Below are 26,053 nucleotides of genomic sequence, written 5' to 3'. Positions count from 1 at the left end.
AATAGTATTCCAGCTTGCTTGTCTGACTCTTTCTTTTGGGGGTGGGTAGATATTATGGCCCTTTGAGCTATCCCATAATCACGAAGGACTTCATTTCACAGAACATCGGCTGTCCCTTCTCTGCAGCTGAGGAAAGGAACCCAGGAGTACCACAACTGTTTATTTTACCAGTTATGAGACAGGTAGCTCTTATAAGCTGCAGGGCAAGAAAGTCTGTGCAATCCCGTGTTTATCTTCAATCTTGTAGTGCTAGAAGAATATGATAACTAAAAACTCCTCTATTTCAAGTAAGACTTCCTGTCAGTTTTGGAAATGATGGCACAAGGATCTATTTCTTTGTTCAGACAATCACCATTTATTCCCCTGGGTTCTTGGGGATAATTATTACAGAACCCCCTTGTGTACAGAGCACTGTCTTGGGAAGAGAGCTCAAAAGAAGTAACTCACAGAAGAATCATTTGGTTTATTACCTGGGCAGCCCTATTGAATACAGGCTTCAGTCCTTTCAAATTCCATAGAGTCCTTTCAATTTTCATAGAGATGAAAAGAAGGTAATTTCTGAAGGGTTGCACCTCCCTGCCTCTCCATCTCCTACAGGACTTGTGCTAGGTTTTATCTAGGTTTTAGAGTGTTTTCCCTAGAAATTCCCAAGGAGCTGGACATAGCAAAAAACTGCTGCATCATTTCAATCATTTCATTTGATGTCTATCTTCTGATAAAGCAAGAGTAAGCTTTTTTTTTCCCCCCTTCTTTTTTCCCCCCCTAGCCTCACAAGCCTGTTATTACAGTACTGCAAGTTATCAGAACTTTTGGCACTGTCCCATCCAGCTCTTGCTGCTCATTTTGGAGCTTCTCCTTGCACGTGACCCTCCTGTAGGCATTTTTGTTCCCCTGTCAGGATTGTGAAGGCATTCTCTGAAGAAGCTCATGCACTATGAAGTCAGCAAAACATCCTGAAACTACACTGAGGATTGAGAATTTTTTTATCATATCTTCTGGAACCATTATCTAATGGCTGTTTTGAAACAGAGATTATATAAGGGTGCAGATAAACATATACCATTCTATACAGCAAGGAAGTGGCATTTTGTCTTTTGTTGGAGATAGGACAAATAGTGGCTCAGATTTCAGGACAGAATTGGTGCAGAATCAGCTAGAGCAATCCATCTTTTTTTGAACTTCTGAAATAGGCAAGAAAGTTCACCTTGCATCAGAAAGGTGCAGTCAATGACTTAAGGATATAGAGGGTGATTTACTCTACAGGCAAGAAACTTAGCACTTAAAATATCTTTTTTTTTTTTTTTTTTTTGTGATCTATCACATCAGTTCTTCCATATTACTTCTTTTGACTTTGACAATAAAGGACCAAAACCTTACATAAATTCATACCTTATACCAGCTTATTTCAGCCCTGGATGTGACTCTATAAATCTCTTAACCATACTTGATGTTTTCACTGTCTTAACTGGCATACATTTGGCACATGGATTTCTAACAAGAATTGTTTTTAAGTTTGAGGATTTTGAAAGCCTTCAAGCCCTAAGTACTAAGGTAGACGCTATTCATTTAAGATCCCATCCAGGCTTCACTGTAAGAACCAAAATGCACACTGTGGAAAGCTTTGTATATTGTGGATTCCAGACTTTCAACTACCATTTTGGATTTCCCACATATTTGGAAAATGTCAACATTAATAAGAACAGTTACATTAGCACTTCCTTTAATTTTTTTTAATGAGTTGTGTGGGCATAACTGGAGTGATCTTTACAAGAATTTGATTGGTTGCTTTGGTTTTAGTTTCCTAAAACAGTCAGTGGGAGAGTGACAGAGACAACTCTGAAATACTGTTGGGTTATTTTTTCAAAGTAGTCGGGTGCCTTACTGAATTTTTAATATACAAACCTCTTTTTAACTTGAAACACTAAGCAGAAACCCTCAGAGAATGTGACTATGATATGTTTAATGATCTGTAATATGCTATCTGTTTTAAATCCATAGTGTGATATGCTGTATGTCATAAATCCATAGTTTTTTTAAGAACAGACACACTAGATTAACAGAAGCATGCAACACAGTCTGGATGCAGCTGCCAGTTAAAGAACCTCACAGATGCATGTGCTGCACTTGCAATGCAAAGATAGCCCTAACACAACATTGATTTTTTATTTGTGCTGTCTTCATTCATCTGGAGGAGTGTTTAAAAGGTACCACAAGCTAAATGAAGACGGACCACAAGATATCTCTGAGCTAAAAAGATTTCCATACACTCCTTGCAATGCTGAGTGAGTAGTGAAATCAAAACAGCAGAACCATGGGCACCCTTTTAAGTGCTGCTGACTGCTTATACAGCCATCATAGAGCAATGGCACTCATACTAGTCACTCTGCACGAGAGAAAGCACGACATGGGTACATTCCTTTTTGCCACAGAGTCCTGAAAGCCACTCAGTACTTCACAAATAAATTTGTATACAGTAATAGAGAAGAAGAAGTCTACCAAAAGAGGCGTAATTCTGTTACCTTGGGCTCCATTTACTTATTTAAATGTATCTGTAGTCTATCACAGAACAATCAGAAGCTATTGCCAACAATGAAACCTTACCTGTACCTTAATTGATTTAAATATACTCTACATGGAAAATTGCAATTAATTGAAGCAGTATGGGAAGTTTGAAATGTTTGCATCTTAAGAATTTGTGTTTTGGAAGGCAAGATCAATACACAAGGCACTTTCTAAAAACTATTCTGGTTAACAGTAGTCATGTCAGAATGTGAATTATAACTCAAATTTTAACAGATTTGCTTTTCTGGGTTCTTCAAAAACTTTATTTTGCACCATGTCTAGGTTAAAAAAAATTGTGAAGAGTAAGAAGGTCTGAATCAAGACAGAAGTTGACACACGTATTTGTAACTAGAACTTCATATTGCATACCCCATGCTGATGTGCCATACAGGCCAGTACACAGATTCTGTGTTTTACATGCTGAACTCAGCCCAGAAAAGGCATGCATATATTATAGTTTTTAATTTTAAAAGCTTAGCTGCTACATCAAGCTGTATGAACTGTTGATTTTAACTCTGATGGTCCCATACTGATTACCAAGGCAGAACCATGGAGCAAATGTCTTTCTCTTCGGTAGCTTGCAGTGCCCAAGACACCGCACAGCCCCCTTGCTGTCATTCTTCTTGTATTAATGGCAGGCCATCTTCAGATAGTAACTCTTGAAATTGTAAGTTTCATATACTTGTTGGCTCAGAGAACAGGTTATTGCACCTACTGAATTTTGCTTTCAGAGAACTGAAGACTTGAGCATCTACAGTAAAACATCTTGCTCTTCTATTAGTTACTGCAACTCAGCAAAAAATCTGAAGACGTGCAGCACTGCTACATTACAGACATCTTTATCTTGTCAGGTCTTTTGATCTGGAGATGCCTGACTCTTTCTAAAGTCTTCCAAAACAAGCTCTGAGAAGGTCATAAAGTGGACATTTTATCCATTATAGAATTGAAATAAAAAGAAATTTTGTGGACTACTAGCAGAAAATATTTGGACATTAAGTGTTTTATTTAGGGTAGAACACTGCTATGCAAATATTCATTTAAATTGAAATTGTGCAATTTGGCTGAACACTATACAATCCTTGTCTTTTTTACAGTAATATTCTTTCTATGACTTTACCAGACAGCTTCTGTACTCATAAAGGATGTCTGAGATTTCTTTTTATTATTTTATGGTGAACTTGGTATCCTGAGGAAGCCTTGCTTAAATCTTTGCATCATCAAATAGATAGGAATTTGTACTTATGAATCAGACATTACTGCTCAGTAACAAAACGTTAAGCCTGACAGCAATGCATTATTGAAAAGATGGCTGCATGTGGTTTTTAAGAAGCTGCACTAAAATTATGATTAGGAGCACTTTACTGTCTTCAGGAACATTTTATAAAAAAAGTACAATGTAAAACTCCTCAGGAAACCTTTTATCTTTTTTTAAGCGTATTGTTTTTATTGGTAAGTGTTTGAAAAACACCTGAGAATGCTGTTTTACACTACATCTATATACCTATTCATTGTGGCCAGGATGGCTTCCACTGACTTAAGACACATGAAGCCACTACAGTTTAGAAAGCTGAAAAGATACTTTCCTCACAGTGGGGAAACACAGATGTTGACATATTGCTGGAAAGAAGTGTTTAGTCTCTGAGGAAAGTCTCTGACATTCCTCATAAAGAGGACACTAAGAAGACACTTGAGAACACAGAGAGCTTTACTGCTGGCATTAGCACTGTAATGTCTGAATAAATTTTTCTGTACTCAAAGCCATTTCTCTGTGTTAAAATGTCAGATGTCATTTGGGGATCATGTGATCTGCACAGATTCTGTACAAATTTAAGCAGAAATTTAAGAAAAAATCCTAGGCCTAGCACAGAAACTTGTAGCTAACAGAGGGCAAACAGATTTGCAAGTGCAATCAAAGTATCAAACAAGCTTTAATGTTTTTTAACTACTTTTTCAGTAGATAAGACTATTCTGGAAAATTTTCATCTGCAGAAATGGCAGCAGTTAATGAAATAAGTGTACACAACCTTTGTTTATAGTGCACATGCTACTATGGGCTGAAAGACAAAGGAAGGTATTAAGAAAATTATTTAAGTGTGAGAAGAGCTTTTCTGAAACCACATTGGACATGGTTCTAGTCTCTGAAATGACGGAATCTACAATTTCACTGTAAAATGAAGACCTGCATCCTCTTCTTCCAAAGCTCTTTATTTTTATTCAAATTCCTTCTTGAAATGGGAGTCTCAAATTTTAACACAAGTAGCTTCAGAAAGGTTTCCTTAATATAGGCTTTTTGAAATAACTGGATATTTGGTAGTCATGTTGATTTTAGTTACACTGACTGACTTCTGAGGTATCCTCTGACATGATCTCTGTGTTTCAGCCCTCCTTTCCTCAGCCATCTTCACAAATAATAATAATAAAAAAGTCTAATAAACAAAATCAAGAGATTAGTATGGTGGGGAGAAGGTATTTGGTTAACATGGTATAACTGAGAGAGAGAGGAGCAGAAGGTGGCATGAGGTAGAAACAGCCTTAAGGTCTTTCTGGATGGCTTGGAATAGTGAGAGAAGGTGAATCTAAGCAGTACATGCAAACAGGATTTTCCAATATGAATTGGGGATTGCCCAGGTGGCCTTGTGCTCACGTTACAGAACATTCACATTCACATTATGAATTTCATGACCATAGAACTAAAGGAATATTTGCCCTTGGCAGAGACTGGATAGAGTGCATACCCACCAGCAATGAATCTCCATTCCCTCCCACAAGCTATGCTACTTCTATTAAACTTATAGCGAGCTCCTGATACTTCTGTTCCTCTAGTTAGTGCTAATGCTTTCTGGTCTGAGGAAAGGAGAGGAAACCAATTCTACTCTGTGCAAGGGACATGCTCTTTTCCACCACACTGGCACATGCTATTAGAATCAACTGTTGTTCCCATGCTTGGAGAAGGTTTGTTGTCTGAAATCCTATATTTCTACTGGTCTGAATCTTTCACTGTACTTGCTTGTTCTGTGTTTAATGATGTTTGGTTTAGCTGCACATCCCATACAGCAACACTCAGTTTTCCATCTGCGACTACCAAGCTTCACGTCCTTCCTGCTCTATCACATGTGAGGGTTTTCCACTTTTTCTTTAGTAGCAGGATGGTTTGTGGATGTGTGCCTCTTACTGCTGGTTTTGAGACGACTAGAACTTCAGCAGTCCAGAGAGAGCTAGGAGCCACTGATCACAGCCACCAGCACAGGACAGTCATTGAGAGGAGCTATCAAGGGCTCTTTTATCTCTTTCTGCTATTCAGCAAGTTACCAGGAAAAACTGGCATGGAATAAAAAGAACAGATGACAAGAGTGGGAAAATGGGAAGATAACAAACAAATATGGAGGGAAGACAAAAGAAGTGAATTTACCTTACTAAATCTTGGATTAGAACTATTTTGGAGCAAAAAATTAGAGTGGATGTCAAAGAGATGACAAGCTATGTGGCTTGAAAAGCTTCAAACTTTTAATGGAAAACTTTTTTGATATATAGAAGAACAGGCACAGAGCTTTCAACTACTGTGTGCCTTGAAGCATATTTATATGTTAACAATGTAAATATTTCAGCAACAATATTTATATTGGTCAAATATATAACAATTCAACCTAGATCTCATGGAAAAGGCGAGGCATCTCTGTGCCACCAGTCTAGACTCTGAAGCTGTTTACTTCTAAGGTTCTCTGACAGCAGAAAAAAAGGACCACAGGGTTTTTAAAAGATGACACTGTGTTCTTTGAGTTCTGATTTGTACTCACCTGCAACAACCCAGTGCAGTGGTACAGGATGGACTCAGCTGATAGCAGAGTGACAGACTTTCATGAGACTATCCACCTCCTCCTGACCTGAGCCAGTGTCCTAGCTCAGTTCCTTTTCCATTGCCTCTTTTCCTTCCCTCCCCTGAGGTCACTGTCTTTTCCTGGCTAAGATGTCTGTCAGCTCTGCTGTGAAACTGATAACCTGCAGAGCAATATAGCAGGCAGATATGTGTCTAATGCTGCTGCAGAAAGATTCACTACAACTCATCTCTCAATATCACTAGGCAGTACAGGAAACAAAAAGAGATTTGTGGAGAAAAAGAGAAATCAGACTTCCAGATTAAATCCCCTTGCCATTACAAGAGCTTTCTAGAAGTTACTGTCTTTTCAGTGAGAGAAAGCAAGTTTCCTTTCCCCTGTCCTGGTTTTATCCCTTTCCTGGCTGGAATGATTCCCATCTAGAAAACTGTGTACCTCCTTCGTGTATCTCATCACTTAAGAATCTACTTCAGCTGCCTGAATTCCCACAGGTGTCTTGTTTGTTAGCTTACCTGGAAGAATGGGTTTCTCCAGAGCTAATCACAGGTCACTTTCCAACTACCACAAATTTATGTGTCTATTGGTACTTTATAACATCAGGTAGTGGACACCTGATGTCTCTCTCTCCTAAAGAGAGAGGTATAATGCAAGTATGAAGCAAAAGAAAGCCATAAATGTCTAAATTATACAAAAAATGCCTGACAGTGAAAGTGGTATCTCTCAATCCATAGAGATTCCTAGGCAGAGGGCTTGAGGTGTTCTGAAACTAGAGTGAGAAGTCTCCAAAACTAGTTAGCATGTTGTGCATTGGAAGGGATGCATGATGGTTCAAAGAAATAAAACAAAAACTACTACGATTTCTTCTCCTCTCTTTTCTCTTCCCATCGTCATTTTTTAATGTGTTGTCCTAGTTAGAACAGCTGGGACCACTTCATCACTGTATGGGTGTAACCCAAAACTGTGTATTCTATAGCCTTCCATGCCATTTCCCAGAAACTGTTTTCAGTAGACCATTTACACCATCTGCCCAGAGCAGCCTGACTCCTCAGGCTATAAACTAGGTGTTAAGAGGCCTGCCAGATAGGAGGATGCTCTTGTCCTCATACCCATTGTGGAACTCCCCACCTTGAGGGAGGTACTGGGCATTCCTGCCTGAACTGGAGGATATATAATCTTGGAGTCTTGGGACTTTTTTTAACCACTCGTGGGATCCAGAGGAAGACTGCAGACCACCACTTTTCAACCAGACTGCAATCACCACTCTTGACTGGACTGCAACAGCACTCTCACCAACAGGTTTTTTCCCCTCTCCTTTTACTTTGGATTCATGGGGCCCAAGGAACACCACTCTGTTCATGCCCCAGGGTACTGGGTTATACATTTGGGTTTTGTGGGTTAAAACCAACTGTTTGTCTGTATAATTGTATTTATTGTATTAATTTATTAAATTGTTATTCTGACTTATAATCTCTCCTTTGAGTTGAGTTCATTTCCCCTGCTGGTTTACCTTTAAACCAGCACATGTGTCAATTTTAAAAATAAAAATTTCCAACCATCCCAGTAAACAAATTTTTAGAGCAAGCTGTGCATGTATTTTCATATTCACCAACAGAAAATAATAAATTATGTCTTCCTGCAGAATCTGACAGTTATTGCTGCATGGAAATCTTACATATTAAAAAACAATATACCAGTTTTTCTTCCTTTGTTTTTTATCTTTTTAATTCTATCAAGCATGTGAGTGAACTCTTCTAAAATGTCTACAAATGCTGAATAAAAATCTGCATAGAAAGAATCCAGAATTTTCCTTCTTGGAAAGGACATTTTGCTTTGGAGGACAGACAATAATAGTAAGTAATATTCCAGAAGTTAATTTGTTCCTCATTGTCTTTGTATGATGGTATACTTGAACCAATATGTGCTTAGGGAAGGCTGTGGTGCTACCGCATTTTTTCAAACCTTAAGAAGGAAAAAAGAATTGTGAATTATTTGTTGCCCAGAAAAGAGCAAAATACATCCAAACCTCTTGAAGACCACTTATAAGTGAACTACAAAACAGACTTACATAAAAGGTCTACTTTTAACACTTCATTTTTTTAAAGTTTAAAGGATGGAACTTAAAACTACTTTCCCATAATATGAAGTTCACAATTTTTCTTAATCTATTTATGTACCAACATAAAAAAAATCTGCTAAAACACAAGGGACTGAAAACATGTTGTGAAAACTTAAAACCTTTGAAATCTCTGAAAACATGCAAATTTTGGTATGAAAGTGTCATGCCTAGTCATTTCCGTACATTTACAAGCTCTCTACTCTTACACTGAGCATTAGCACAGGTTTGCAATCACCAGCTATGTTACTGTAAAGTAGCTTTTCCACTTGAGTATGCAATGGGATAGGGTAAACCAACCTTATTTAGATAAATAGATCCCTGAAGATCAGCAGACAAGACCTCTTGAAACACCGCTGTGACATCACCGAGTGAAGCTTGATGTGAATGTCTGGTATAGCACCCCGTTCCAATATAAGCTGTGCTCACTGGCAGTACAGCCTGCTGTCCTCGTTTACTGCCACACAGATGACTGACTCCACAGAGGAGGTCCATAGGCATCCTTTTGTCCAGTATTTCATAATGTTAAAAAAAGCTACAGAGCTTTGCAGAAAGATACATATATATCCTCCAGCAAGTGAAACAGGTAGGGGGGTTTTGCTGAATTTTAGAAACATTATGTCTATAATAATAAGAGGACAAGGTAATGTTTTGATTTAAAAGAACTGTGCAATAACCAATAACTCTGGACAGCTTGTTGACTGTATGTTTAAGGACAGCAAAAGTGGATTAAAACTCCACCTTCCCCACGATTTGCTCTTTCTGAGACATTCAGCTGTACCATGACTTGGACACTGAATCCTGTTCCAAACTGTCTTTGAAAGTAGGACCTTGCTGTGAGATCTGTAAGAGGAAGGAGAACACAGGAAGCTTGGGAAGAAGCTTGAGTACAGCCTGGTTGTACTGTGACCTCACACACCAATTCCTTCCGAGGACCTTCTCAGTCACAGCAACTCTTGCAGCAGCTTGGGTTTATACCAACTCTGTTGGCCAGTAAAGCTTAAGCTTGCAGATCAAATATGAACAGGATGGGCCTGTTCAGCCTCAAGAAGAGACAACTGAGAGGGGACCTTGACAATGTTTGTAAGTATCTGAAAGGACGGTGTCAAGAAGATGAAGCCAGGCTGTTCTTGGTGGTGCTGAGCAATAGGACAAGAGGCAATGGGCAGAAACAGATGCACAGAAAGTTCCACCTCAATATGGGGAAGAACTTCTTTACTGTGTGGGTGACCACGCACTTGCACAGATTGCCCAGAGAGGTTGTGGAGTCTCCCTCACTGAAGATGTTCAAGAACCATCTGGACGCAATCCTGTGCCACGTGCTCTGGGATGACCCTGTTTGAGTAGGGAGGTTGGACCAGATAACCCACTCTTGTGCCTTCCAATCTTACCCATTCTGTGACGATTCTATGATTCTGTGATTCTCTCCACAAGAGCTTTAGAAGGACCTCTCTCCTTCACTTGGCTGTTGGATTTTTTCCCAGGCACTTGGGTTAATTTTCTGCCTTTGAAATTTTCTTTGAAAGTTTGACCTGTCATTTGGTTGAAATTGAATGACATACATGAAGTTAGTGGAGAGAGGGTGACAGGAAGACACAGCAAGGTCTCATACGTATCATCAGCTTAGGAAACCGAAAGGAAAAGTCAGAAACCAGATGAATGTGAAGTATGGCCTGGCTGGAAAGCCTACCACTGAACAATAAATTCCTGTTTTTCCAGCCACAACTGTGAGCTACCTTCAGTCACTGAGGCAAAGGGGGAAGGGTATTGCTGGGAATGGATGTTGAAGGAGAAGAGTAGTGCTTGCTTTCTAGCCCCAGTATATTGAGTCTAGCAGAGCTAGACCCCTCTGTGGTTGTATTTTTTTTTTTTTTTTAATGTCAGGAGTGTTTAGGCTAGATTCAGTCCTGCCAACTGTGCAGCTTCATCACATGCTTTGGGGAGGAGAAACAAGTTATGCAATAAACCTAGAAAATATGGTTGAAACTACCAAGCTTTGCATCAGGCTAAGGAGGAGGTTTAGTATCAGTGACTACTTCAGTCTGTTTTTAAAAAAGGCAACAATTAGAAACAAGGTTTCTTTAGAGGTGGTTTGTGGGTTTTTTTACTCCCCTAAAACATAAAAATTCAAAATATTCCAGCTGAAGGGTCTTATCTAGCCCTCATTTCAGGTCAAAATTCTTATGTCCCATTTTTATTTGCCTCAGCTGATTCTATTGAGGCATAAGGTAGAGTATGTTATTCTATAATATTTATACATAATATGGAATCAGTTGCTTTAAAATCTCTATCCTACCTATTTCTAGTATCTTTTCTTCCAAACCCCTTTACAATAAAAGAATAATGAAGCCTTTTTTTTGAATGAGTAAACTGGAAATTAGGGTACAATACTACTAGCAAGCCATGCTTTTTATGGACTAAGGTCTGTCTTTCCTCTTATGGAAAGTACATGTTCTGTATGATAGGACTTTCAAAAACATCTGGTCATTATAATATGCTTTGTTCACTGAACCAACTCTTAAAAGTTTCTCCAATTTGAGGCAAAGTGAAGATGAGGCTCTCATTCTGAAGAAGCTGAAAAACTCTGAACATCCTCTTAAACCCCTTAGGTTTAAGAAATTTTGGAGACAGAATCTTGTAAAAAATGCATGTTACAGAAAACTGCATGGAAATATTTTTATTTACTGCAAAGATATCTGTGCTTTAAGCATTAGGCATAAGGTTGTTTCATACTGCTGGTTTCCAAGGTTTCACGATGTGGATCAGAGATTCCTCTGACATTCTAGCTCTTTCATGAAGCAAAAACCATTACATTTACTACAGTTAAATAAATCTTTATCCTTTGAGAAAAAGATGAATATTTTAACACAACTGTGCGGAGTCAGAGACCTACTTTATGTCTTTCCTTGTTGATACCTGAATGGCGTGCAACTAAAGGCAATGATAAGTAGTACAAGAGGCTTTACAAAGGGACATTAAACTCAATGTTTAATATTTCTCAATATTTCTCAATAAAGAGACCACTGTTTTGTTTCAAGAGCTCTCAAACTAAATGATGTTCTCATGTTATGTTTTATATTTGACACATGCATCTTGCAAAGTTTTGGTACATTCAGTGAACACACAACTGAAAAAAAAACTTAGCATTTCTTCCCAGCACACTCGATACGAGTCAGCATGCCTAATGTTAGTCTTACAGTCCTTGCTAGTTCTAATGCACATCTCTTGGAGTGGCTTCATTCCACATTACAGACAAGGAGAACAAAAAAAATCCCAGTAGAGTTACTCAGTTATGCTTGGAGACAACTGATGAAGAATTGCCCTGTGCTGCACAGAGGAGCTCATGGATGTAGAACAAATGAGGTTGATACAGCAGGCACACGTGCCACTCACAGAGCATGTGGAGGCAGAGGTCTTCAGACTACCATTCCACTGGAGGCCACCTGAAGCCTCTTCTGAAAGGAAAAGAGCTTATAGACAAAAAAGAAATATACAACAGATATTAGCCCTAATAGGAATACTTTCCCCAGCAGTACTGCAGGTGTTAGTTACCTTCTCGGTTTGTGGGGCAAAAGTCACCCAGAAACCTCTGTTTCTGTTACTTGTTAGTATCTGTAGCTGAGATACAGTCAGCACTTCCAGCACTGTACTAACTGTGCATTGGCATTCAACACTGGATAACTGAGCATTCCATATATTTGTAATTAATAATTCATTCCAGGGCTGTCTTGGACTGTATGGAAACATTCTTCTGTTCATTGAATTTCCCAAAATTTGCGAAGTCTTCCTAAGGGCAAATTCCAGCACAATTCCTTTGTTTTTTCCACACTGGGCAGCCATGCTTATGTTGTTTGTAGGGTGCTGCTTATGGTGAACTTTGAGTTCTGAATGCCGTTCTACTTCACGTCTGTTTCTAAGCGTGTTTTACGTTTGTCTTCATTTCCCACACTATTGATAAGAGTTAATTATGGATCTTTCAGTAGGCCAAGGGCTTTGCCTCAAATTGCAGTCCTCGTGTGGTTTTGTATCTAAATTCACCTTCCCAAAATTACCTTTGAAATGTAGACCAGTCGTTAACTCCATTTTTATTTGCATGTAATATCTTGCTAGAAAACATATTGTTTCTGGGGCTCATTTTTGTACATTGCTCCTTGTTCCAACATAGCATAGGTTGTTAAGCACCTCTTCTCGAGTTATCAAAAATAACAAAACCCAATGGATTCTTCAGTACCATCTACTTTCAGAAACATGAATGCTCCTGCCCACCTTCCTTTTCAAATAGCACTGATTACTGCCAAAATGAAAGAATGTCTGAAACTTCTCTATTAGCCTTTCCAGTTTCCAGACTTCCAGCTCTTAGTGGAGGATGATCTGCTCTTTTCTTCCCCTAAAGCTGGGGTAACAGTTTCCATTACTACTTTTGTCATCTCTGGACTGGTGCCTGCCTCTGGTTGGTATCCCTCGCAAGGCCCTTGAATGTCCTCCCTCCCTCAAACCCAACATGTGGCTCGAGCCCTGTTTTCAGCCCACCTAAGCATGCTCTTCTGTAGAGGGAACTGCTGGAATAAGGTCCCCCAGTACGGGCTGAGACAACTCCATGAGCAATTCTTACTGAAGGAGGAAGGAACATGGCAACATGAGGGAGATTTTTTCCCCCTATTTTTATGTAAATGTATCTGTCACCCTTCACTCCCATGACAAGGCAATGCTTTCAACCACAAGCAGGAAGTGGTTAAAGGCATGTTGCCAGGCAATTCTTTTCAAGTTAATTAATCATTACAGATAATTTGAATATAGTTAATGAAACTGATGAGAACCAAGAAGTTGTGTACTCCACATGCTCTGACAGGAAAGCTAATTCAGTTGAACCAAAAAATGGCTTATGAAAAATTATGCAGATGATGTTGCTCAACACTCCTGCTCAGGTTCTTGTGAAGTAACCAGGTATCTTACTTTTGATTTATTTATCCATAAAAAAAACTTCCAAATAACCTGCTCTATCCTGAAACGCTTGTGAATTACTCAAAATATTCACAACTATGACTGCACTTTTTTTCCAGAAAAAGACTCAAATTATAAGCTGCTGCTCATACCAGGTATTAGACAAGCCTTTCTAGTGATATTTCAAAGTTAAAGAGTTTTAAAAAATACAAAATATTCTGCAAAATCCAACAATTGTGTCTTGCTATAAATTACTGAACAACATTTAATGTGGTTCTGCCAAGGACTAATCAAAGTTTCCCTGTGACTGCTGGAAAACAGCATTTTTGCAACATTACAGGTTTCCAGGGGTGTGGTAGTGGTGGAAAGATTTTGTTGGTTATGTTCTAAGTTTCTGGTTGGGGGAAATCTCTCCTCTCCCTGCCTCCTTTCAAATTTGTTCAGTTCAGCATTAGACTGTTTCTGCCACTGATGCCATGATTCATCAATTTCCCTAATGCTGGGAGCACTCACTAGATTTATCTCCTCTGATGCACTGTTTTGCCTCATTGCCTAAAGCCCACCATGTATCACTGAAGTTGCATTACTGGAAGTACATCACAGGAAACAGTGGGGAGAGAACACCTTGATTCAATGGAAAGGTGCTATTCTGCATGTAATGCCTGAAATACTTAGATGGAGTTGTTTTAATGATGCTTTGGTATTTCTAAATCAAAGTTCAGAAGCTTTGCAGAGTTATTTCAATCATTCGAAATGAATACAAATATTTAAGTAAGGCAGATTTCCATTGGATTGATAGTCTCATTTTTGCCCAAGTTAATTGGAACTTCTATCAGCTCTGTGATCTTTTCAAATTCACATTAATTCAGAAGAACAATTTTACTGGAGTGGGTCCTTTCCTATTCACATCACTCATCATTTTAATTGCCTGTATTGAACTATCATTTGTATTACTGAATTGACACTTTAGTGACAAAAGGCCAAATTCTGATCTTCCTGTTTAGTGGTAAATGAGGCTACTCTGTTGACTCTATTGTAGGTGTTTCTTCCTTTGCAGAGGTGTGGTGAGCCTGAGTCTTCTTGCAGTAATCAGGAATGCCAGCCACTTCAGCATTTCTAATGACTCCTTCTCTGTCCCTGCCTACTTCTCAGTCAGCAGTTCAAGACTGTAGACTTCATTTCAGTTAGCCTTTTGGTAGGCTGAATTAAATCAAACTGGAGCTCAGTGAAGTAATTTAGTGTCACTACAACCCCTTTATTCTTCCTTTGCCTTCCCATTCCTACTGGCACATACACACACAGTCACAGAATCACCGAATGGTTGGGATTGGAAGGGACTTCTGCAGTTCATCTAGTCCAAACCCCTTGCTCAAGCAGGTTTACCTACAGCAGGCTGCAACAAGTATTTCCAGAGGAGACTCCACAACCTCTCTGGGCAGTCTGTTTCTGTGCTTGGTCACTCTCACAATAAGGAAGTTCTTCCTCATGAAAAGGCCACAGGAACTTCCTGTGTTTCAGCTTGTGCCTGTTGCCCCTTGTCCTGTCACTGGGCACCAATGAAAAGACCCTGGACCCATCCTCTGGACACCTTCCCTTAAGATATTTGTTTACATAAGATGAGGCAAATTAAAAATTTAATCAATTTATGGGTGTTACAAGGGACTCCTGACATTCATGTCCTCTTCTACTCCTCAAGGCCTCAGAAAAGGAGAGTCATAAAACCCAGTATTCTCATTTACCTACTGAGGCTGAGAAAGTGATCTATTATCCTCTTGGTACATCCAAGGCTTTAATGTCAGTGAGGCCTATGGAAACAAGATTTTTTTTGTTGTTATGGTTGAAAGAACAACCTCTGCCATTACACTAAAAACCTGAGTATCTTCTATGTTTTTGTTTTATTGTTCCCTAAAATTCACACTGAAGAGTAGCTGCTACAGTGAACTAGTTATCTAGGTATCTCTGTCCATTTTGTCAGTTCTGCTCCAGAATTATACATAATGCATACCCTCTCAAGGAGAGTTTGTTTTTTTCTGAATGGAGAATTATTCACCACAGCTTCCAAGCATAATTTATTCAAACTCTCTTGAAATGTATCGATTAGGATGTTCAAAGTAAGTGATTTGTGGCAGTGAATAAATTCCCCCCGGGGAACAAAGGTGTCTGCTGAAGATGAGACTTGGAGAGTATCCCAAGGTATTCTCAAGTGCACAAGAAAAAGATTAATTATATCTGCCCCTAAAATGGTTGTGGCTAGAAAGACGGAATTGCACAAGGAGAGTGTAATCACTATTCTCCTGCTGTGCTTTAGCAGGGAAAAAAAAAAAAAGAGGATTTGATTTGGAGGAATAAAAAGGTTTTGAAATCTCTCCAGCATCTCATTTCCTCTCCCTAGGAGTGCAGAAACTCCAACTCATCCTACATGTATGCAACTCTTTTGATACTGCTCTTATCATTGCACTTTTTCCACCTCCACAGGTATAGTTCCTGATGCAAGTACCACTGCTGTCTGTCTCAGTGCACCTTACCACTGCCTGTGCTACAGAGGCAGCTGTGGTAATAGCAGCAGCAATAAATATGGTGGGAGGTGCAACAGCAGCAAAGAATAACCACTTTTTTTTTTCTTTAAAATTCAGCCTAAAAATGGGGAGATGCTTTATAAGCAGGTTTAATTCGTAACTGGCAAGGTAATTATTCTGTTAAAGTATTTCAAGAGGAACATGAAGCTCTGCAACTGTGTGCATGTACATAGTTTTCTGTGGCCCTGCAATTAGCAGAACATAAGCTTTCCACTGGGCATCAGTGTCAAAAAGGCTATTCCATGGAGTAAAGAGAAATCTAGATTTTAATCTTTTTTTCACCAAAATGTGATATTGATGACACCCATTTCCTGTGAAATTTAATTTTTTAACCAGCACTATGAATGTTGATATAATGCTGCCATGTCCTGCAGAGAACATATTGATAATATACGGATGCTTTCCAGGGCAGGGAAACAGTCAGGGCATTAAGCAATCCCAGTTTGGCCATGCTAGTTCCCCTTGCCATCACAGCAAACAAAATCAGTAATGCTTTCTGCTCACTATGAGATTTTTCTGGGAAAGAACTTACCTTATATAACATCACCTTAACTTTTATGCCCTCACTCCCCAGCTTGCTTTTCTTCTTTTGGCTACACAAATATATTTCTTTTCAACAGTGTCGAGCTACTAGCCAACTCCCATGTTAATCTGGAATAGGCATGGTAAGGAATTTCTCAATTAAGCATTCTTTAGAAAAGTCTATGTTTGTCAAAACTGAGTGCTGAAATAATTGGTTTTGACAGATGTTCTCTTAAAAAAAATCTTTTATAGCAAGTTTGGAAGTTGCCAAAGTATCTCACTGAAGTGGTTTAGTTTTGCTTTTTTCTGTTTTGGTTTCATTTGGATCAATGGAGCCAGTTTTTCATTTAAAGAAGTCTTTGGGTTTAAATTAATCAATTTATATTGGGAATTGAAATAAAGGAATACCCAAACCCTTCTGTTTTAATTAATTCATCCTAATTTTCACATTTTCCTATGAATGAAGGATGGTTATGCTTAAAAGACTTTTTTCACTATTCAGGGGAGGAACAGTTTTGAAAATGCTAAAGAGCCTCCTGGGATAGGCCAAATCTTTCTGGCTCTAGAATTGTTCAGGATTCTGTGTCAACTCATTCCTAGAGATGCCAGCAAGTTAAAAGTAGAATACAATACTTCTATGATAATATCAATTTTCTACTTGCTTATAAACCACTAATTTTCTAGATCTAAAAGTTGCATTCTCCTCTGGAATCCAGTTTATCTTGTTTTCAAGCAGTTGTGCTGAAAAAACCCTGAGTGCTTCCTCATGAATAGTGAAAACTGCTGTGATCTGACTAAAAATAGAAAAACAATTCAGAGGAGAAATCAGACCTCAAGTTATAGAATTAATAAATAGTTGGTTAGGGAAAAAACCCCAAACCAATACTTAGCAAACACATTGAGAATTCTTCTTGTACCCAAATCATGTTTGCTTGTTTCTTAGGATGTGAACAAACACCTTAAATTTGGCTCTCATTAACTGATTGCTACTCATTCAGTTAAGGTTATTTTACAGCAGAAAACAGTGTTCCCTCATAGCAAGTTATGTATTTAACAAAGAGTAAATACTAACAAAAGCTTTTTAGGTTAGCAAAGCTTTTCTACTTAAGAAAACAATTATACTTGAATACGAATACTGGGTACAAAGCCAAATACATTGGCAGCTAGAAGTAACTTGGTTATTCTAAGTGTCTCGCAATAAGAAAAAAACCAGAATATTTAGATTTTCTTGACAATTTAATCTCTTCCGTTACAGACATCTAGGCTACCTCTGCTAATTAGCTCAATCCCTTTTGAGTACACCAGTAGACAAGTAATGATTGAACTGAAGGAATGGGACTCTTTGGGAATAACGGAGAAGAAAAGATAGAACTTCACTCAGTCAAGCAGTGTCAGTATTATAATAATATCTGATATCTTAAAATAATTATCTGATGCTTACTGTCATGGCTGGGCTTCACGAACGAAGATTTGGGAAGGCTCTATCCACATTTGTTACAAGCACGCTGGTGGCTTATGAGGCCAATACGTGACAGACAAATCCGATTGCAAAAGGCACAGCAGAAAGACTCCTTAGATGGTGTATTCTGCAGGACACAGTTCTTTCTGCGTTGCCTTTTCTCCTCAAGGGTGATCCTGCGAGTGTTCTCAAAGGAGACAGCTGCGTTATAGATGGTGTGTCTCCAGGCCTCCCGATTGGAGGCTAGAGTAGACCAGTTATGGTGATCAATATGGCCAAGGCTGAGATGTTGTTTCAGGGAGTCCTTGTATCTTCTCTTCGGGGCTCCTCTCATGCGGTAGCCAGTGGCAAGTTCACCATAAAGCAAGATCTTAGGGAGGCGGTGGTCCTTCATCCTGGAGATGTGCCCTGCCCAACGCAGCTGTGTTCTCAGCAACATGGCCTCTATACTTGTGACTGCTGCTTGTTCTAGAACAGATGTATTGGTCACATAATCTGACCAGTGGATGTTTAGGATTGTACGGAGGCAGCGTTGATGGAAGCGTTCTAGGAGACGCAGGTGGTGGTAGTAGATGACCCATGATTCGGAACCAGGTGGTAGATGACCCATGATTTGGATGTATACTGTAAACTTGTGCAAAAAGAAATCTTATATGTGAGAACAATAATTACTCCTGTCCATGCATAAAGCGATCGAGTGACCACAATCAAGTTACTGTATATTATGACAAGGTCTCTAGTCCTGATTGCACCCCAGCACATGAACTGTGTGGAAGGTATCCTGTCGGGACAACTGAATGGATCAGGGATGCAAAACTGAGTGATATGCAGCGACTGCTGCCTGAAAAGTTCTGCTTCAAAGATTAAGAAATTACCCTGGTACTTCTTTCACAAGATGAGTATCTATTATTTGCATAGCTGCTTTCTAGAGTTGCTGAATCATAAATACATCTAGGAATTATTACTCACCATTTACCATCTCTTTACTCTTAAACTGGAAAAGCTATATAAACTGATATTTTAAAATGAGAAAGTGAATAGTGAACAAAAGCTTTACATGAGCTGTTGGAGAAGAGACATAATTTAAAGCACAGCTGTAGTGTACATGAAGGAATAACCGTTTTATCCAGTGACCCAATAAATCTACCTGGATATATTTCTGGTTTAACTCCATCTTAGCTATTGCAAAGACACAGTTTGGTAAGAAAGTAGCTTTATGCACTAGCATATAATTTTCATCAGATTCCAAACACCTGAGATATGCATCAGTTTCCCAAATAACTCTAGAAGGAAGAGGAGTTTTGGTTTTCTATAACAAACCATAGAACATAAAAGCAAGTGTATAAGGGATATTTTGCAGAGTTATACAAGAAATCATCAAGTAAGGATTTAGAACACAATGTTTTCTTGAATGCCCCAAATGTTGCCACATAGAATTGAACATATTTCATTTTGGATACAGTTAAAGTTTTGGGTTTTTTTTTTTCCTCTTTTCTTTTTAGGACCAGAGGAATGAGAGACAAAGTTCTTAACACAGAATGGATAGCCCTTGCACTTTTTACTCCTATGAAGAAAGAGGGAATAATATAGGACAGAGATTTTTGATTTATTTGCTTGACAGTAAAGAAGCTTGACACCGAGAACTGAGATGTCAAATTTTTATAGAACAAGCAGAAGCAAAATTACTATTTCTATCAAAACCCAAGTAATAGCTTGGATACACTGTGTCTCCTAAATGAGTCAGGATTACTCCTGGGCAAACGCAGAGGACAGTTTCCACTCCTTGCTCAAGAGGATGACATAGGCCATGATGCAGGAGTTTGCAGATGTTCATCTTGTTCTTCTTTACTAAAGCAGATCTGCCAGCTGTCTCAGCAGCCATGTAGTTGTAACAGACTGACCTCAGATTTCAGGAATAATCTCAGTCTAGTTGCCTGTTGTAGTATGCCTTTCTGGTAGCTTAGCTCTCAAAGTCCATTAGTTCAAGTGAGTTTATGGAGGATAAGCTGCAGTCAAGACAATACTACTTTGGTCTTTAGCATCATGTCATATTCAGTCACCAGAATGATATGAAAGAGATTCAGAGTTTTCCAGTCCATGCTAAATGGTATACAGTGTTCCTCACTCAAGCTTTTCTTCAGTGAAAATTGCAATTTAATTGCCCACTTGCAGTTTACATGGGTTACTTCAGTATGCTTCCTTTTGGAAAGGTAGAAAAAAACCCCAAGCCCCAATCCAGCAACATACCTCATATAGCATAGTTTCTTGAAAAGATGAATTTCTTTAAATTTGGAGTCACTAATCCATAACCTCCTAACTACCACTAACCTGGATGCAACCTAAACACTAGCCTCCTTCAGATACAGAGGGTATTTTTTATCAAATGGGGGCAATGAATTACTTTTTTGATGTGATGCTGAAGACAAATGAAAGGAAATCAGAAACTGCAATAGATGGAGAAATTGAAGTAATATATAAACAATTACTCATTCTTTAGACATGCTTGGCAAATTTTCCTGGTAAGAATCACTTTGGAAGATAATTTAATAGACAGAGAGTACAGGAAAACCAGTTTGCTTCTAATGGCATTGCTACGGTGTAATGGGGCTGAGATGGCTATATTCAAGACAGATCCATTATTTGTTCTAGTTTTACCATAAGTGACACTATGATATTTCCAAAATCAAGCCTGAAAGCTCATTAAAAACATTTTGTTGGCTTGACTCATAACAAAATGTAAGAATTGCTTTTTTGAGTCCTGCTGAATGGAGAAGCTTTCAGAACACTCAGACCAATGACCCTTAGCTTTTACAGCAAAGTACAAGGCGGACTTAGTGGTCTAGTGATATGCTTTTATCGCCCTTTTTCTTTTAATGACGTGTCCTTTTCCATCTAAGTTATTGCAACAATGGATAGAAATGTTGCTTCCCCATTTACTCATTTATTCCCATTTCTGTGCATTTGTGTCACTTCCATGAGAGGCTTTAAAAATTTGGTCAGTCTGTTTGTTAGTCTTATACAAAGATACTTGCATGCTTTTTAACTGATGAAATAAGTTCTGAGCTCCAGGTGAAATCCTGATAATTAAAGTTTAATTTAGCATAAAAAACCCTTTCTCTTACTGCACTTTGGTTATAACAGTGTTCCCTGCTGTTGTATTCCTCTAACAGACCACATATATTCTTTATTTGATTTGTCTTTCAGTGTTCATTTTCACTCATATCCTAAAATTTGACAATATATAAGCAAGACATTCCTTTCAAGAAAAAATACAAAAACAACAGTACAGAGTTAATCTTTACATTAACTCATTAGAAAATCTAGTGATGGAGATGCAGACACTCTGTCAGTGTGTCCAACTTTACATAGAAGGCAGCGGAAAAATCTGCCATGATTCACATTTGGCACTCTCTCTATGACAGTTCACCACAACTGTAATAAATAGCTAACAAAGGAATTCCACTTGTGCCCAAGTCAGGCACCATATCAAACTGATCAGAGACAGTCAACAAACTGGAGAGGAAAGATGATCCAGTAGCTGAGGACTATCCTAAAAGTCTTTTACCTTTCAGTAGGACTTGAAGACTAGAGGTTGTGAAATTATGTATTTCAGGTATTCATGTAAAACATAATTTTTCCATTTCATGAAACATTTATATGACTTTAAAATCTTTCCACGTTTGATCTGACTCCAGACTTCTCACTTGTGCACAGGTGCACAGGTTGCATCAAGAGGAATGTAACTGTTAGCAGATAAAAAGCTAACAGGGGAGGCATGACATGTAAGTACCTTTTCTGCTCATCATGAACTTAAACTTTGCTTTCTAAATTCAGGTGGAAGAATGAGTGAATGACTACTGGATGAGGAGAAAGGAATCTTTTCCTTTTGATTAGACAGTCAAAAAGTCAAGCTCAGACTTGAGAAGAAGATTTTTAAGCGTTAAGAGAGTCTTGTCTGGAATTACCAAAACTGCTTTACATTATTTGCTTCAGTCCTATAATCACTTTTAAAAAACACCTTCTGTCATATATGACTCCTGTCATACTAATAATTTCACGGACTAGGGGAACAGTCTCTTAACTCTTCCATGGGTCTCTGGAACAGGGACTAACAGATAATTCAGAAATGTTAAGCGGAGTTTCCTAAATCCATCCACATTCTGCTTGCATCAGCATAGGTCCTGACCCCAGGAAGCCATTTCCTTACAGTCTTGTTTGATGTTGCCATAGCATTTGAAAGATTAAAAACAAATAGTCTCTTTACAGAAGGCAACAATTTCAAAATTGTCTGACACAAATCCCAGAAGAGCTCATTCGTGCCCTGACCAAAAGCCGTGTCAGATGAAATGGTTAGAAAAGGTCTGCCTTCAGTGGGCCCTGAATCCAGGTTTGGTGAGTATCTTCACCTGGGTGAAGTTAAAGGAGACTTGATTATAGTATAACTTCTTCGAAAACATAAAAGAGAAAGAAGTTTGGGATAATGGTTTAGGATAAACACAGAGCTACAGAACTTCTACGCAAGGATAAATACCTTTTAGGATGTCCGGTTCTTTGAAGGGAACTTGGCAGGTGTTTGTTCTATGTAAGTTTGTTTACTGTAGGTTTAGTCTTTGCCTCAGGTAGGCATCTAGACTGTGCTGGTTTTAATATGCTTCTAATGACATTTTTCTATTTGTTTGAACAACAGTTGGTAAGTTGAATCACCTTTTTTAGCTTTTGATTCAGTTATTTGTTAAATGTTAGTCCTATTGCATATGATCATATGTTTTGTAAGATAACAAAAAATATTAAACAAAAACATAACTGCAAGTTAAAAGTGGAGCCCAATAAAAACAGAACACCAGAAGAAAAAAAATCTCAGTTCACATGGGCAGTATTACCAAAATGAGGAAATGAGAAAGCCGGTCTGATGCTCCTTCTGCTTCTACCTTGCACTGTAGGGACCACCGGGTTTCCCAAAGCTGAGACTGCTCAGACCAGACACCTCTAGGTGCAGAGGCTATGAACCATTTGTTTTTAGGTTTTTTTGTGGGGTTTGGGGGCAGGTGGGTGGGTGTATTTTGTAGGGTTTTTGTTGGGTTTGTTTTTATTTTCCTTCTTCTAGGAAGAGAACAGCCTTGCGTGAAGGACCTGGGCATCTGCAATACCTTGACAACATGAGACACCTCAGAATGAATTCCCAAAAGTAGTATCCCAAGTATTAGGCTCCTTGGCAACTTTAGTCAGATTCAGTTCAAGGCATCAGTTCTTTGACTCACGCTTCCTGGTTGATGTGTTTCTACTGTGTGGTAACACAAATCAAGTATGTTTTGTAGCAGAACACTAACTCCATAGAAACAAATGATTAGCAAGAGTCTTAATTCCCTCATCTTCACATGGGATGAATCCAGGTGTATCACATCTTGGCTGAAGCTGTCCCTCCTGTTTTATGTTATGAAAGAAAAATTTAGAAAATGGCAACAGTTTTGGTGAGGGCAGGAGGGATGAAAAAACCACAAAGCTTACTTCTGACCAGCCTCCTTCTCTGGCTGTGTTCTGGAATGACAGTTCATTTGTGTCTTGTGTTTTGTGATGAGCTCAGCCTTTTCAGAAAATGAGAAGCGCACACTCAGCGTGTCTTCTGGATCGAGCTCCTCTGGGATCTCTGGCAGACAACATGTCCTGTTGAGAGCTGGTTGTGACCTAGTTAGCCAGAAGCAGTTCCAAGCATGAGTAATAGGCACTCAATGCACTTGACTGGGAAAATTTGGGTACCTAAAGGTGTGAGGGGAATGGGATATTGTGTATTCTTAGATACTCTTAGAGCACTGAAAGCCAGTTAAGTCCTGGGTCAAGGTACATACAGCAACTACTGACATACCAGCTTGAGGAAAGAAGATAAACTCCTCCTTGCCTATCTCTGTGCTAAGCCAGTTCTACCTATGCACAAATACCTAATCCTGGAAGGCTGCAGATAGGAAATGCATAAATTAAGTGAAATATTTTAACCACATTTTCTGTTTCTCTTCTAAAAACTATGTTTTCCTCAAGATGACAATTAGACATCCCCCAAATTACAGAGTTCTTAGATTTGATTCCTGAATGTATATTCAGGCATTACTGAAATGGCCATTTTCTCTTTACCAGAGGGCTGAAACCCAGGACACTAGTGGTGCCAATAAGTATGCTACTCTAATATTTATGAATCTTCCATAAACAGAATTGATGAAAATAATATTAGGGAATATTAAGGAATAATATTAGGGAAATCTTGGATAGAAGAAAATTATTTTAAAAAACCCAAAACAATGACACTAAATTAGTTTTTAAATGCTAAGGGTACTGATCAGGATACAACGAATTTTCAAATTATCTCTAACAGCAATAAAATCTTTGGGAGACTTGCAGTTCACTCAACAGCACCTACCTCGTTAGGACCTCGGTCTTGTAATAGAAAGCGTGCCGTGGATAAGAAAGGCCTCCAGTAGATTTGCCACATAAAGTAAATAGCATGAACTTTCATTGCTATCAGAAGTTGTCTGTCTTCTTTCTCTTCATGTGCAGATCTCCACACACAATGAAAGCACAGCTTTGGGAAAGCTGATCTTTTTTCTTTCCAAGATTGTTTGCTCTTCCTTTGCCAGAGGTGTTTTGCTTGTTTTGACCATGGTGTAGGATCAGAAAGGAATAGCAGGAACAGAAGCATTATCTAAGTTTTAGTTCTTATCTCCGTTACCTCCAGATCATGGAAATTTTGTTGCATGGCACATAGTTTTGAGTGTTTCAGGAGGAAATTCTAGTTGCAGATAGGAAAAGAAAACAACCTTGGTTTAGTGTGGTGTTGTTGTTGTTGTTCTAGTGTTGCCCATATACCATTATTTATTGCACATAGAAGAATTATTTTATTTCTTAACACTTTTTTTTTAAAGCAGGACTTGTGTAATATCTTTCTCAATAATCAAGCTGAACAAACTTCTCCTTGTAAGATTGAATTCCTCAAATGCTACAAACATCTTCTAATAATCAAAGGCTATTAGAAATCAGCTTTTTTTTAAAAAGCAACTATAATATATTTCTTCTGTTCTCCTCAGTCCCTCCTATAAAGTTCTTCGGCATCTCCTGTTCTGTTTTCTAGCTCTTTAATGGTGGATTCCTTTTGCCCACAACACATACCCCTACTGCTTAACCCTACTCTGGCACTCATGTCATCATTACTGTTGCTGGAATCTTCCTCTTTCCAGCCTCTCACTCATCAGTGAATGGCTTTCTTCTCCTTGATGATGCACTGAAAATTTATATTCATTGGATAGAGAAAAAAATCTTTATCTCCTTTCCAAATTTTCCTCTCTGTTGTGTACCATAATGTTTAAAATCAGGTGCCAAGCTGTTAAACTCAACATTTACCATCAACTCCCCTCTTCTTCATTTATCATCTCAACTGTTATGAAATATTGTTCATTTTTCTAAAATCCCTCTTTTCTCTCCATTTTAGTAGCAAAAAGCCTCTCTCTGCCTCTGACCTTTACTTTTTCAGTGTCCTGCTCTCCTATTCCATACTTCCAAGACCTTATCACTGTAGCCATTTAATCCACCTGTTCTTTACTAACTTCCTTTTTTCTTCACCAACTAGCATCCAGACTCATCACTCAGCACCCTCATTGCTATCTACCATTACAATCTCACTGTCTATTATGCCTGTTTCTTGCCCTTTCACACTTTAAAGGTCCCCTTTAACATCTCTGTGTTCTCTCAGTCTGTGCTGGTTATTACTTCTGCTCTTCAGATTTGTTCCTTTACCTGGAAGATCTGGATAACCAATTCTGCAGTGTACACACTCTCTAAAACTGTCTATTAGACCATCCCTGTCAATAATTTAGTCTTCTTGCTCCCCAAGTTCAGCAGTTCTTGCCTCAGGATGTAAGCAAGGAAACAGCTGGTGAGCCAGGGGCAAAAAGCCCACAATGAAAAAAAATGTGGCATAAAAAGTTCTTTATATCTTATGGAAAGGATGTATGGAAGGCAATGAAACAACACTTAGCATCTCAATAGAAGATTCATGCCACTTTGT

At 38.6% G+C, this 26,053-nt stretch overlaps 1 protein-coding gene and 2 long non-coding RNA genes across 8 annotated transcripts in view; 2 read left to right on the top strand and 1 right to left on the bottom strand.

The window, feature by feature from the left end:
* The window catches only part of RGS17 (regulator of G protein signaling 17), a 73,682-nt gene that overhangs the window by 34,871 nt on the left and 12,758 nt on the right, over window positions 1–26,053 (bottom strand). The window lies entirely within an intron of this gene.
* On the top strand, window positions 8,951–19,647 carry LOC120324127. Of its 3 annotated transcripts, XR_005565141.1 has the most exons (4): window positions 8,951–9,094; window positions 16,646–16,690; window positions 17,803–17,937; window positions 19,509–19,647. It is a non-coding gene; the product is annotated as an uncharacterized LOC120324127 (long non-coding RNA). The 3 variants fall into 3 exon arrangements; XR_005565142.1 differs by lacking the exon at window positions 16,646–16,690 and having other exon boundaries at window positions 8,953–9,094; XR_005565143.1 differs by lacking the exons at window positions 8,951–9,094; window positions 16,646–16,690 and adding an exon at window positions 9,444–9,591.
* On the top strand, window positions 21,732–23,172 carry LOC120324128. Its single transcript, XR_005565144.1, has 3 exons — window positions 21,732–21,788; window positions 22,273–22,398; window positions 23,111–23,172. It is a non-coding gene; the product is annotated as an uncharacterized LOC120324128 (long non-coding RNA).

The sequence above is a fragment of the Pipra filicauda genome, unplaced genomic scaffold (assembly GCF_003945595.2).
Source record: "Pipra filicauda isolate LSUMZ 115617 unplaced genomic scaffold, ASM394559v2 scaffold42_size3861933_pilon, whole genome shotgun sequence".
NCBI classification, from domain to species: Eukaryota; Metazoa; Chordata; class Aves; order Passeriformes; family Pipridae; genus Pipra; species Pipra filicauda.
Note: the sequence above shows the minus strand (reverse complement) of the source record. Positions and strands in the feature narration are given on the sequence as shown.